Raw genomic sequence first — 13694 nt, 5'->3', positions numbered from 1 at the left:
ATTTCCCACTTCTCCAGGCAAATGCCGGGATGGTACCTAACTTAAGGCCACGGCCGCTTCCTTCCCTCTTCCTTGTCTATCCCTTCCAATCTTCCCATCCCCCTTCAACGCCCCTGTTCTGCAAAGCAGGTTACGCCGCCTGGGTGAGGTACTGGTCATTCTCCCCAGTTGTGTCACCTGACCCAATGTCTGACGCTCCAGAACACTGCCCTTGAGGCGGTAGGGGTGGGATCCCTCGCTTTGTCCGAGGGAAAAGCCAACCCTGGAGGGTAAGGAGATTAAGATAGATAGAAGTTAGAATATGATTGAAAACTAAAATCTTACTTACTCGCGGGTAATCCCTGTCGTGACGTCTTTGACTACACTTCTTCTTATTATTATTACTTTTTTTTTCTTTTTCTACCGTTTTCCCACACATCTGAGGTCGCGGTTGGGAACTGTGTCGCACATGTGGATTTTTCCCTGTGTTACGGCCTGATGCACTTCCTGACGCCAATCCTATATGGAGGGATATAATGACGATTGCGTGTTTCTGTGGTTGTTGGTAGTGTGGTATGTTGTCTGAATATGAAACATCTCTGACTACACTACTCCATCATAGAACTTTTATTTAGGGATTTCACAAGAAATTTTGGAATATTTTCATTCACAGAACTACCTAGTCATCATAACATTAGACTTAGCTGATACACAAATGTGTTGACGCAGATTGTTATAGCAATTTGAATTTTTTAAAAAAAGATTTGTTTTCGCCCGGGATCGAACCGGAGACCTTCCGCGTGTTAGGCGGATGTGATAACCACTACACCACGAAAACTCACGTACGAGCGACAGAGTTATTATCATACATCTTGAGCAAGTCGATGTACATTAACCGGTTCGTTGTTTGTGCACAATCTAGACCACGCCTTACGTTATCTGTTCTCATGAAGCTCTATGAAGAAGGCTGAACTATTGTAAGATCTTACATGCAATTTTGTATACGGGTGTATGGGCCTGTTCAGTCTGTGCAGAAAAGTAGTTGGAATTCAAGGATTTACCCCTTGCTATCTTATAACAGATTTCGTAAGTGTTTTTTGTTTTTTGTTTTTTTAACTTGGCGAGTTGGCCGTGCGATTAGGAGCGTGCTGCTGTAAGCGTCCATCCAGGCGATAGTGGGTTCAAGCTCTTTTGTCGGCAGCTGAGAAGATGGTTTTCCATTGTTCCCCTTTTTCACACCAGGCAAGAGGGCTGCTACTGGATTTTATTGAAATACTAGCTGTAGTACCCGGCATTGCACGGATAGTTTATGAATGTCTACCTTTAGGATTTGTAATCATCATCATCATCATCATCATCTGGACTCAGCGAGGGATCCCACCCCTACCGCCTCAAGGGCAGTGTCCTAGAGCTTCAGACTCTGGGTCGGTGATACAACTGGGGAGAATGACCAGTACCTCGCCCAGGCGGCCTCACCTGCTATGCTGAACAGGGGCCTGGCGGGGGATGGGGAAGATTGGAAGGGATAGACAAGGAAGAGGGAAGGAAGCGGCCGTGGCCTTAAGTTAGGTACCATCCCGGCATTTGCCTGGAGGAGAAGTGGGAAACCACGGAAAACCACTTCCAGGATAGCTGAGGTGGGAATTGAACCCACCTCTACTCAGTTGACCTCCCGAGGCTGAGTGGACCCCGTTCCAGCCCTCGTACCACTTTTCAAATTTCGTGGCAGAGCCGGGAATCGAACCCGGACCTCCGGGGGTGGCAGCTAATCACGCTAACCACTACACCACAGAGGCGGACAGGATTTGTAATATCGTTCATTATTTGTGAAGTAATTTCTTTTAGAATTCCTTATTGAGACGATGATTGATTTTTACGATCTATTATGTAGTTTTAGAATTATTTACATGTATTCGATTTCAAGTTTCCGATTATTTAATTACTTGCTTACTTCTGTTTACCCTCCAGGGTTGGTTTTCCCTCGGACTCATCGAGGGATCCCACCTCTACCGCCTCCAGAGCAGTGTCCTGGAGCGTGAGACTTTGGGTCGGGGGATACAACTGGGAAGGACCTGTACCTGGCCCAGGTGGCTTCACCTGCAATTTTGATCAGGGGCCTTGTCGGGGTATGGGACGATGAGAAGGGATAGACAAGGAAGAGGGAAGGAAGCAGCCGTGGCCTTAAGTTAGGTACCATCCCGGCATTTGCCTGGAGGAGAAGTGGGAAACCACGGAAAACCACTTCCAGGATGGCTGAGGAGAGAATCGACCCACCCCTCTCTACTCAGCTGACCTCCCGAAGCTTAGTGGAACCCGTTCCAGCCCTCGTACCACTTTTCTAATTCCGTGACAGATCCGGGAATCGAACCCCGGCCTCCGGGGGTGGCAGCTAATCACACTAACCACAACACCACACAGGCGGACTCCGGTTATTTAATTTTCGAGTAAAACTCTCCGGATTGACTGGGAAATATTTGATGAAAGAAGAAACAACGTATGCATGTATTTACCTTTCGCGCTAAAGATACGTTGGGCACGATACCAACTGTCCTTAAGACTGTCACCAATCAGCCTTGCGACCCCGAAATCTTGGATTCAACATTAATGTCGGTCATTTTAGACCATTTACTTTTCACCCCATCTCAGTCTCCGTCCCAATGGAGGCTGAACATGGGCTTAAACGGTTTCTTGCTTTTGCTTGTTGCTTTACGTCGCACCGACACAGATAGGTCTTATGGCGACGATGGGACAGGGAAGGGCTAGGAGTGGGTAGGAAGCGGCCGTGGCCTTAATTAAGGTACAGCCCCAGCATTTGCCTGGTGTGAAAATGGGAAACCACGGAAAACCATTTTCAGGGCTGCCGACAGTGGGGTTCGAACCTACTATCTCCCGAATACTGGATACTGGCCGCATTTAAGCGACTGCAGCTATCGAGCTCGGTAAACGGTTTCTATACCCTCATAGAAACAATGGATTCAACATTAATATCGGTTATTTGTCATTATTTTTACATGTCGTCCCCTCCCATTCCTCACCCCTAGCGGGGGTAGGAATTTCTTTCTCTCCATCATATCCTTTAGGGCTTAAGTAAATGGATAAATCGCAGAAAAAAATGTGGGTTAAATAACTTACCTGCTAACTAGCAGCCGGAGAGAACTCGTATTGGGTCCTTGTGACGAGAGTGTGATGGGGCAGGTGTACTACTATTTTATTATTTTTTTTTAAATGAGGAACTAATTAAATCTAAACTATTCAATTGACAAAAGCATGTTCAATTCTTCAATCACACATAATAACAAAGGTTATTTACAATCTGATGCCCTCATGATGAGAAAACAAAATGCCAAAGACGGCGTACATTTAAAATGTAAAAAAAGAAGATGTCGACGTGCTGATGGACGAGCTAGTAAACCGGTGAATGGGTCCTTCAGTGGACCTAAAACAAAGCATAATGCTAGGATTAGGGAAGTTCCGCAGAAATAAATTTACCATTAAAGTTCCTTTGCATCTGGGACATATTTACATATAAACAGAACACAATGAACACTATAAAACCCAACCAAATAAAAAAAACACTGAAGCTACTGTACTTCTGGCACGATTCCACTTAAAAATGGATGAGTGTGAACTCACATCCCCTGGGTAATCTTCACGGTTACCAGACTATGTAAAGGTCAAACATAAAATCGACTAGTACACAAAGCTATCACACATTCTGTACACACAAATATGGACAAGCAAGAGGAAAGAAAAATATCTCTGTCAAACAAATAAATCTCATCTGAGAAGAAAAGGAGTGCATGTGGTTTTTAAAAATGGACGTTACCCCCTGGGGTGCGGTAACTATGGCAATGACCTGGCCGACGGGAGTATGAGAGACACCCAGACTCACAAAATTCGTAAACAAATCCTAACATTGACCTTACTTCGCCTGCTTTTCTGGTCTTAAAATCATACATGAGCTTTTCACTTCCGTCTTATCTCGACAAACATATTGAGACTCTACATAACTTCTTACGACAAGTAAGGAACCAATTCTCTTTCTAAATATCAGGCTCGGTTACCAACCCGCTTCTGGGTCTAACTCATTTAATTCACAGTACTATCTCGTACAATTTTCTGATAAAAACACAGCGCTCTACACATATGGCGCAACCTCACGCCCTCAAGACCCAGGTTGTCTATATCTTTGGCAGTTTGAAACTTGGTCAGAAATTTTTATGACATTGCCTACAACGTGGTTTTAATTTACTCAACAGACTTTAATCATAGTGAAAATATGAAGGTAAATCATGCACGTGCAGCATGCAGATACTATATTACTTTAACCTTTCTATCCTTCCCGATATCTGAGAGTAACAAGCTTTCCTTAGATGATCCTTATTCACAGCAAAAATTTAAGTCACGAAACATAAGGAATATTCTGACCTAACACTAAATAAACAATCTTAAGTTACTTCTAACTCCCTTATCACCCATAAAAATACAACACATGGTGCGAATCCCTAAAAGATAAGTTATGTACATTAAAACATTAATGACTTCAAAATCATCTTAACAAGTGTTCTGATGGGCTCCTACGTCATGATCAAGTCTTACTCAAAGTGCTCAACTACTAATACTTACATAATTCATTGCTAAATTTCTGCGGAACTGTCACTAATCCTACCACAACTTTGGTTCACTTAGCTCATTTTAGGTGACCTTCTTCACTCATACATGGTCACACTCTTCCTAGAGAACCATTTCCAAGCTCCCGCGTTCTATACAGCTCCGGGCCCATATACTTGGAGTCGTGTTGCGCAATATTACCATTGCGTTAAATATCGCCTATTACGTAATGAAGTGAGTGGTTCAATATATGTGTATCATATATTTATAAAAGTTTTGCTGAGAGCTGTGCTGGAATATATAACCTTAATATTGATCATTTTTGGTGTTTTCTGTCTCATCACTTCTCACTCCACATACCGATAGGTTTGTACTCGGACTAAGACGGCATCCAGAATGTCAGTGTTCATCTCAACGACCCCAAAATATGTGGATTGGAAACGATATAAGTCGTTATCTATTTTTCTGTCAAGTCATCCACTTACAATCCCCACATCTGGGGGTGCTAGGTAGGTTCAACGTACTGAACCCTTGAACTTACCATTCCATCGTTGGTCGGCCACAGCTGCTACAGTAGAGTAATATAGAACTCTTAAATCATGGGTCGTTGCGGGAAGAAAGTCGGTCACGATCTTAACCAAACAATGGGGTTCAGAAGAGAGCCTAACTACTTGAAATGAGGAGCAAATATGTGCTTACTAACTTTTATTAAATTAGAAGTGGCACGACAACATTATTATTTTAATATCAATCCTTGAAATAAAAAAAATATGAATTATTTATTATTGAATGTTTCAAACGCAGTCACATTGCATAGCGTTGATTTATTTCTCACAATACCAAAGAGTTGCTTCGGAGAAAGTATTAAATTAGTGGACAGCGAAACTGAAAAACTGAAAAAGGAAAGACCTGAAAACCGGGCACCTATTACTCCAAACGAAAACTGAGAATTAATCCACAAGATCCGTGGAAAATCTGACTTTCAACAAGTAGGACGCCTGATTTCCTCTCAATTAAGGTTATCCACCAGTCGAATACCCTTACAGATACGGAACACCCGCCGAATGGACACTTAATCGAACCAAATTGACTATCAGTTGCTTTGGATAGGTTGCGAAATATTATGGGAAAGCATGGTGTTCACTACGAGTTAACAGCATCATTCACAATTGAAATAAAATTCCACCATGGATTTGTCATATCATGACACCCTTAAGTGATAAGGTAATCCCGATGCTAAATGTGCATCACCCAAACAACTGTTCGGAAGGAACCAACAACAACATGATCCGCGAGGATCTTACGTTACGTCGTTCTGAAGGAACAAAACTGCGAAATGCAGGAAGCATTTATTCATCACGCATTTAGAAGAAAGTCCAAACACTGAAGTTAATTAAAAAGTGGCAAATCACTTGAAAAGTATTATTATCAAACCGATTTTCAGGTTAGAAATGGTTATGTTACGATTAATAAAATTACCAGTCCACATTGAAAAATACAACAAACTTATGGAATTCTTTCCTTTTAAAAACAATGACTACCATTACAGATCCACCTACTTATTGTTTGTCCCAACACACTACCTATAAAGTGATCACTTAATCGAATTCAACTACGTCTAAAAATGAAAGTACGACAAAGATTGAAAATAAACTAATATTAATGGCTGACGAATCGAAAACACATTCGCAGTTCAAGTCTCACACTAATACATTGAGTGTCAATATGCACACTATCAAAACGAAATGGACGTCAGAACGACAAAACAATTAAGTCCGTAAAATAAAATAAAATATCGAAGTCATTAAAACTCAACACGCATGGAGAATTACAGTAAAATATTTAATCTCCATCAGGTCGACATCCAAGGTTTGGGCAACCCTCATTCGCCGATAACGGTCCCATATCTTAGGGAGCACCTTCCAGCTGTTTGGAGCTGCGCACAAGTTGGCCTCATTATTACCGATCTAACCCTCTTCATATTTCATATTTTACTGTAGATGCTACCTTCGCCCAGGTCACTTCGCAAAAACAAAAGAAACATCTAATCTGTGACTTGAGTATGTACAACCGACATCCCAGACCTATCGTCGGGCTCACTTAAAATCTGTACATCCTAACACTAATCTCTATGTAAACGATACCTTCCAAATTCTATCGTCGAGCGTGAACCAGGACGTCTCATCATCAGTATACTCCAAGGATAACATGTGACGTCCTAAAACTATGGTCGGGCGTAAAATGGGTCGTACTACGCATCCCCTAGCATATCAGGCGAACTGACAATTTCAAACAAACTCTGACATTTCAATTGTAAACCTGGTGAAACTAGTAACACACACCGGAACAAACGTCTCTTACTATTAAACGAATGCAAGTCGGAAAATGCAGTAAGTCTCCATCTCGTTACAAAACGCGAACTCGAAAATAAATATACATGACGAACAATCCCCCAACTCAACACGATCTCAGCATGTGCAATGAAAATTCTAGGGATGAATATAATAGTTCCCAACACCAGTCTACCATTTAGTGGATGTTGTCCAACAATAATAATCGTCACTACCGCATTGGAAACCCTCAAATTGCCTACCGTCATTCCAAATATTTATATCTATGACGATCCAGTGAAACGAAATTCAATACAACACCAACCATGTATTCTAAATGCTCTTTTATCCTTGAGGTCACATTATCTTAATGTTTTGACTTTTACTAGAATCGTTTTCACTTGGGATCTTACTAGAAATCTACGGTGCCTCACACAGTAGTCGTCTCAAATTTCGGATTGTTAGCGGAATACACTACAGCCTGTCACAATACAGCCTGTCTCACACATCCTTCCTCGGCAAACATAGCTTGTCTCAAAACTCATTCTCCTCGCCTTATCCCAGCGGTATTACTTAAAATCCAGGCTCCCCAGTATTCCTATCACTCCCATCTCCACATATATAAATTCTTCGCTCTCAATCCATTTTTCTTATATTTCCAAGACCCTTTTCATATTTCAATCCTCTGGTGAAAACAATAGCCATTATCAAATACACCTCTTTATTTACTGTTACTACAACTTTCGGACCTCGAGAATACAAGAACACACCGCTATTTTCCGTACCATTGACATACGCGATGTCACAAAATTTTACTTCCCATGAATAAACGTAACTCTATCGCATTTCACTGGAATTATCCAAATGCCTGCGATCCTTGTAAAACATACTGGTTAAATGCACCTTTAACATAGGGAATTTTTTATCCCGCGGTAGACATTATTATTATTATTATTATTATTATTATTATTATTATTATTATTATTATTATTATTATTATTATTATTATTATTATTATTATTATTGTTACCGAGGTTTTTGTGGTAGTTATACGTGAAAGAAGGTGCGGGGTGGTGAACAGGTCTCAAGCTACTAAAGTAAAATTAATTTAAAATTTAACAAGGTTATATTTTCTTTTCAAAACAAAGAAATAACAAGCATGGCAGGTACAAAGTAGCAAGTCCAAAGGGTAGTTACAATACTTACAGGATTTGGGCTTCGCGCCCTGACTTCACAATGCTAGGGCAATCAGCTCAGTTTTACCCCACACACAAGTTTCAACAGAGGGGCAGAAAACCCCATTCATGAGTAGGAGCCCTTGCTCCAAATTACACTGAAAAGCCTCCACGAGGCATACAAAACTCAATTTTCAAAAAAACCACTCGCTCTCAAATTTAAGCCTCTCCCAGGCCACACCAAACTCCACCTTCAAGTTGTCCTCACCGGACGTAAACACAGGGGTAAAATACCCAATCTACTGAGGTCTATTAAATGAAAAGAAGGTTAATTAAATGACCTCTAAAATAACAATTTGAGAGGAGGCGAACTTGCACTCCTAATACACTTTGATTAAGACCTACTTGGCACTAGGCCGTTAATACAAGGGCTAATCCCATACTAAAGAGGTGACTTAAGAAGAGAACAATTTGTTTTACGTTAACGAAGAATAGGTTGAGAAAAATAAGTTCACCTCAAAACAATATGAGTGGGAGCTCGAGAGGGTTAGCACTCTCTATCCCAGTATGTAGCTTTAAAAGAGAATATATGAAAAGAGTAGTTACATTTAGGAAAAGGTTACATGGTGGAACGCTTCGAACCCGCCCCGAGAGTTAAACTGCTGAGCTAACAAAGAAAGAAGTTATTAATCGGCCATTACCTTGTTGTTGACCGCTGCCGAGGAAAGAGGCGCTTCCCGCCTCCTGCTATGTACTTTATACACTGAAAGATGGAACAGAAGTGGCCCGGAGACCCTAAAATCAGCAGTTTATATACTCTCGCGGAAGTTTCTAGGCGTTAGGGGAATGAGAACACCCTCCCACGAGGATTTTATTGGTTCATCCATAAACCCCTTACACAATACTAAGAAGAAACACATAATTGGTGGAAAATTAATTTAAGAAATTCGGGATAGGCTAGATTTAAAACAAGGGGGAAGAAGGGGTTAATATTGCCAACTTAACCAATGACTGAAAGAAATTTAGCAAAGAACGAACATTTGAAATAAAAATTTCTCCAACAAAATAGTTCTTTGACTCCGCACTAGGGTGCACTATTGTTGATCTTCAGTAGTGTCTTCTAGAAGAGAAAGTTCACACTTCTTACTTCAAGCAAAACAAAAACACATCAAAAATGACACAGTTCGAAAACTCAAAATTTTCCACGTGGTGACATCTTCTGAGAAGGTAGCGAATTAATAGCGTATATAAAGTTCGGACTTCCTCCAGCAGAGGAGTTTCAACTGGCGCAAATTTTAAATTAGCGGCGTGGAGGTGTACCGCCCGGTACAATTATTATTATTATTATTATTAATTTCGACAAACACTTCTGAATTCAAATGATATTTGAAATTACGACATTCGCCACGACTACTTTACCATTATCGCTTTCCTAATTTTCCTCGCTTTGGACAATATCTCATAGAACATTAACACCAGATTTAAACGTCGCATTTTACAGTTTCTTGACGTGAAATTTACAAAACTAAAATTTTCACACGCTGACCAAAATTATAACACTTTTCGCCTGATAACTACAAATCCCAACCCAACACTCATCTTGAAACAATAAAATCTAACTACAACATAATACAAATATAGACAGACCTGCAAGTGACGCCATCTCCAGTATTCTGGCTACATTTTCGCCAGCTCCTCGTGCTTAGCAGCACTTTGGTACAAATAACATCATCTTCTCAAACATATCAATCTTACAAACACTGCCTTTTCTCATGTTATTAATTTACTACACAAATCACGCACTTTCCTCGTTAGAATTTGTACAACAAACCTCCTTCGTTCTGCAGTCATCTGCGACTGTCTACCTCCGCCCAGAGTCGTCTCCCTGTCACCCTAACACAACAGGTGTTCAACAGATAACGAAATCAGAACTACTCTGACTAGCTTCCCAACTCTCTTGACACTTTCAAACACACATGAGGTGATACCATAAAATCTGCTATGTACTTTAACAGACGCCTTTGCTTTCACAGTTTGTCGGCAAAAGTTCAGAAAAATTTCTATCACCTTCCCTTTCTAACCGAATATGTGGACCACAGCCACAAACTTATACTAAGTTATTTGTAGATCAATCTTGTACAATTTTCTGCTGACGACGGGCGTAAGCTCGCGCTGCTTCAAAATCCAGATCGACACTGAGAAAAATGCAGAGGGGGTTTCTTTTATAGTCTTATGAGTGACGCTACACACACTACTAAGCTTGATTGCGTAATCTGCTAATTTCGCGTCCAATAGATCGATTTTCACGAAACTTGATCCAGAATTCCGGACAGACTTGTGATTATTTTAGATGTTACTCTCATAATTTTACCACACTCGCAACAGGTGAAATAAATTATTTCTGCCCGGGCGTTTCACGGGTTTTCTTCAATCATTGACCTTGGCACGTGGAGCTAGTCCACTGATCTGACGCTGATTTGTACTTAGGCTTAACTGCAATTATATTTTACCCTGGGGGCTCTGTCTTCACGTAGGGTTTAGGAATAATTTAGATTATTTATTTCTGTATTTACTGTGTTGCCAAAATCTCTCGTTACGCAGCATTCCGCGAATTTGAAGAACGATTGGGCACTCGAAGTCCACCGAGGTGTCACGGTATTTCACGAGCTTGCCACGGGTGAGTCCGTTCCCACGCGACAGCGAGGCTCTGGGAGCGCAACATAGCTGCTCTCAAAAATAAAAGTAGCTTGTTGATTTGAAATAAATATTGAGAAAAAGAAATATTTTTCTCATCGTAGAATTATGGGTTCAGTACATAGTATATTTTTCTTCCTAGATTGTAAGTCAGATGTGCACCAAGTTATGTTGAAAGGTATGATGTAACACACACACACACACACACACACACACACACACACACACACACACACACACACACACACACACACACATATGCATTCATAATCTCGGTTATTCTCTACATTCTTTATCTTATCAACTCATATGCCTATAGCTATAGGGACTGAATTTTGACTTAAACAGTAACTGGAAAAACACTATTCATCTTAGCAACCCCGATAACTATGGATTCTACACTAATGTAGGTCGTTCTCGATTATTTTTGCATTGCACTTGCATCCCTAGGGGCGATAGGGTTGTCTAAACCTCCCAGTACTTGTTTCTAGATAGTAAGTTATATGTGAACCAAGTTTGGTTAAGAGGAATACCGGAATATACCCACATACATCCGTAATCTCGGTTATTATTAGATTCATTTACACCCCTTCTCAACCCCCATTGCGGCTGAAATATGACTTACCAGGCATCCAGAATGTCACAGTTCAACAGAGCGACGTCGAAAACTATGGATTCGACATTAATTAAGTCTCCTTCGATTATTTTTATATTTCACCCAGCCCCTAAGGGTGCTTGGTGTGTTTTAGGAATACAGTAATTCTTCAGATAGTAAGTCGTAAGTGTATACACACACACATATACACTACAACTCATTAATTTCAATACACCCAATAATTGACATCTCGTTCTCTGTAGATAAGGTCTAATACCGTGGGTACGGTTGAGGAAGCAAAGGAATAGTACAACAGTTGTACACATGAGATGATTTTTGTATGTGGTCATCGAGATACAATACTACCCAACAACCAATCTTGTGTACATAAACGTTGTGTACCTATCGGATATGTTTGTTTACATATTTGCCGACGGACGCCGCATTTGGTGCATCTGTGTTGTTCCCTGTAGTGATGTGATATCTGCAAACATTGCTACGATACATAACATGTGGTTCCCGCATGTCAGTTCCTTCTTGATAGTTGAAGTGTGCACATCGCTAGTATAGCTCCACGAGTGGATATATCCATAGAAAAACGTGCTGCAATTGTAGCAATTAGTCAAGCAGGTTTATCCATTCGCCAAATCGCGAAACAGTGTAGTGCGTCTATAGGAGAGTGCAATACACCCTACACACCCTTCACCGCCAGAAGACAACAGGTACCATAAGGACATACCACGACAAGTACGACCTCGTAAAACAACTAAAAGTGGTGATAAATATATCAGAATTACCAGAAAGAGAAATAGATTCCAAACAGCACCCAAAATTCATGCAGAATTGGTAGAAATGAATACGACAAAAATATATGTTGCAACAGTAAAAGGGAAACTGATTGAAGTCGGCTTGAAAGGATGTGTCATAGCAAGAAAACCCCTTCTAAGGCCCATAAATAAACAGAAGAGATTCTAATGGGGTAGAAATCATCGTAATTGGACATCGGAAAAGTGGACGAAGGTGCTATTCACCGATGAATCGAAGTTCGAGATTTTTGGAACCAGAAGGAGAATATTTGTTTGCTGATTTGTAGGGGGAAAGGGTATCCCAGCAGTGTGTTCTACCTACAGTTAAACACGACGGAGGTTCTGTTATGGTTTGGGGATGTTTTGCCGGAGATAGAGTTGGCGACATTATGAAAATAGGATGTATGGATCAGAAGCCGTACCACCGCATACTTCAGTATCATGCAGTACCAAGTGGGTTGCGCTTAATAGGGAAAGGGTTCTCCTGACAACGGGATAATGACCCAAAACATCGGTCAGAATACTGTACGAACTACATTGCATCAAAGGAAGAACAGAAAGTACTGAAAGATATGGTATGGGCGTCCCAAAGGCCCGATTGCAATCCCATTGAAATGGTCTGGGATGAAGTGGACAAACTTATCAGGGAAGCTAATATATCCAGCAAGGAACATGTCTGGAATATTGTTAAGGATGTGTGGAATCATATAGATTCACGATACCTACAAAAACTGATTGACCGCATGCCTCGAGTTTGTGAGGCAGTCATTGAATCCAAAGGAGGAGATTGATGAAAGTAAAATATAATGTTTGTGATTGTATTATATATGTTTAAGTTAATATAATTATCTTTTGTGAGAAAAAACGTTTGATTTGTGTTTTAAATCTGAAATACCAGGGTGTATTGAAATTAATGAGCGGCAGTGTATATATACACACACACACATCCATAATGTCGGTAATTTTGGACTGAACTTGGACTTATACGACAACAGGATTGCCAGTATTCATCTCAGTGACCTCTGAAATTATGGATTCTACATTAATATTCGTTGTTTTATTTTCTTAGTATTTCACCCCCTTTTTCCCCAACTGCAATTTAGACGTGCCTTACCCCACAGTTTTCTTTCCCAAATAATAAGTCATCGGGCGGGCAGCTGTGAGCTTGCATCCGGTAGATAGTGGGTTCGAGCCCTACTGTCAGCAGACTTGAAGATGGTTTTCTGTTGTTTCCCATTTCCACCTAGGGAAATGCTGCGACTGTTGCTTAATTAAGGCCACGGCCACTTCCGTCCCATTCCTAAGCCTTTCATATACCATCGTCATCATAAGACATATCTGTGTCGGTGTGACGTAAAACAAATTGTAAAAAAAGTCATATGTGTACCGTGTGGGGTTGAGAGCTATGGCGGGATGTGCACACATACATCCAAAATATCGAACATTTTCAACATACTTTTTCAACTCTTCTCTACCCTCATGGCGGTGGAGACTGAAGTTGGAA

The 13694-nt window shown here is 40.8% G+C and overlaps 1 non-coding gene across 1 annotated transcript; it reads right to left on the bottom strand.

Annotated features, from left to right (window-relative positions):
• Positions 1-744: 744 nt before the first annotated feature.
• TRNAV-AAC (transfer RNA valine (anticodon AAC)) lies at positions 745-817 on the bottom strand. The gene has a single exon. It is a non-coding gene; the product is annotated as a tRNA-Val (tRNA).
• Between the last annotated feature and the right edge of the window lie 12877 nt (positions 818-13694).

This window comes from Anabrus simplex, chromosome 3 (genome assembly GCF_040414725.1).
Source record: "Anabrus simplex isolate iqAnaSimp1 chromosome 3, ASM4041472v1, whole genome shotgun sequence".
Taxonomy (NCBI): Eukaryota; Metazoa; Arthropoda; class Insecta; order Orthoptera; family Tettigoniidae; genus Anabrus; species Anabrus simplex.
Note: the sequence above shows the minus strand (reverse complement) of the source record. Positions and strands in the feature narration are given on the sequence as shown.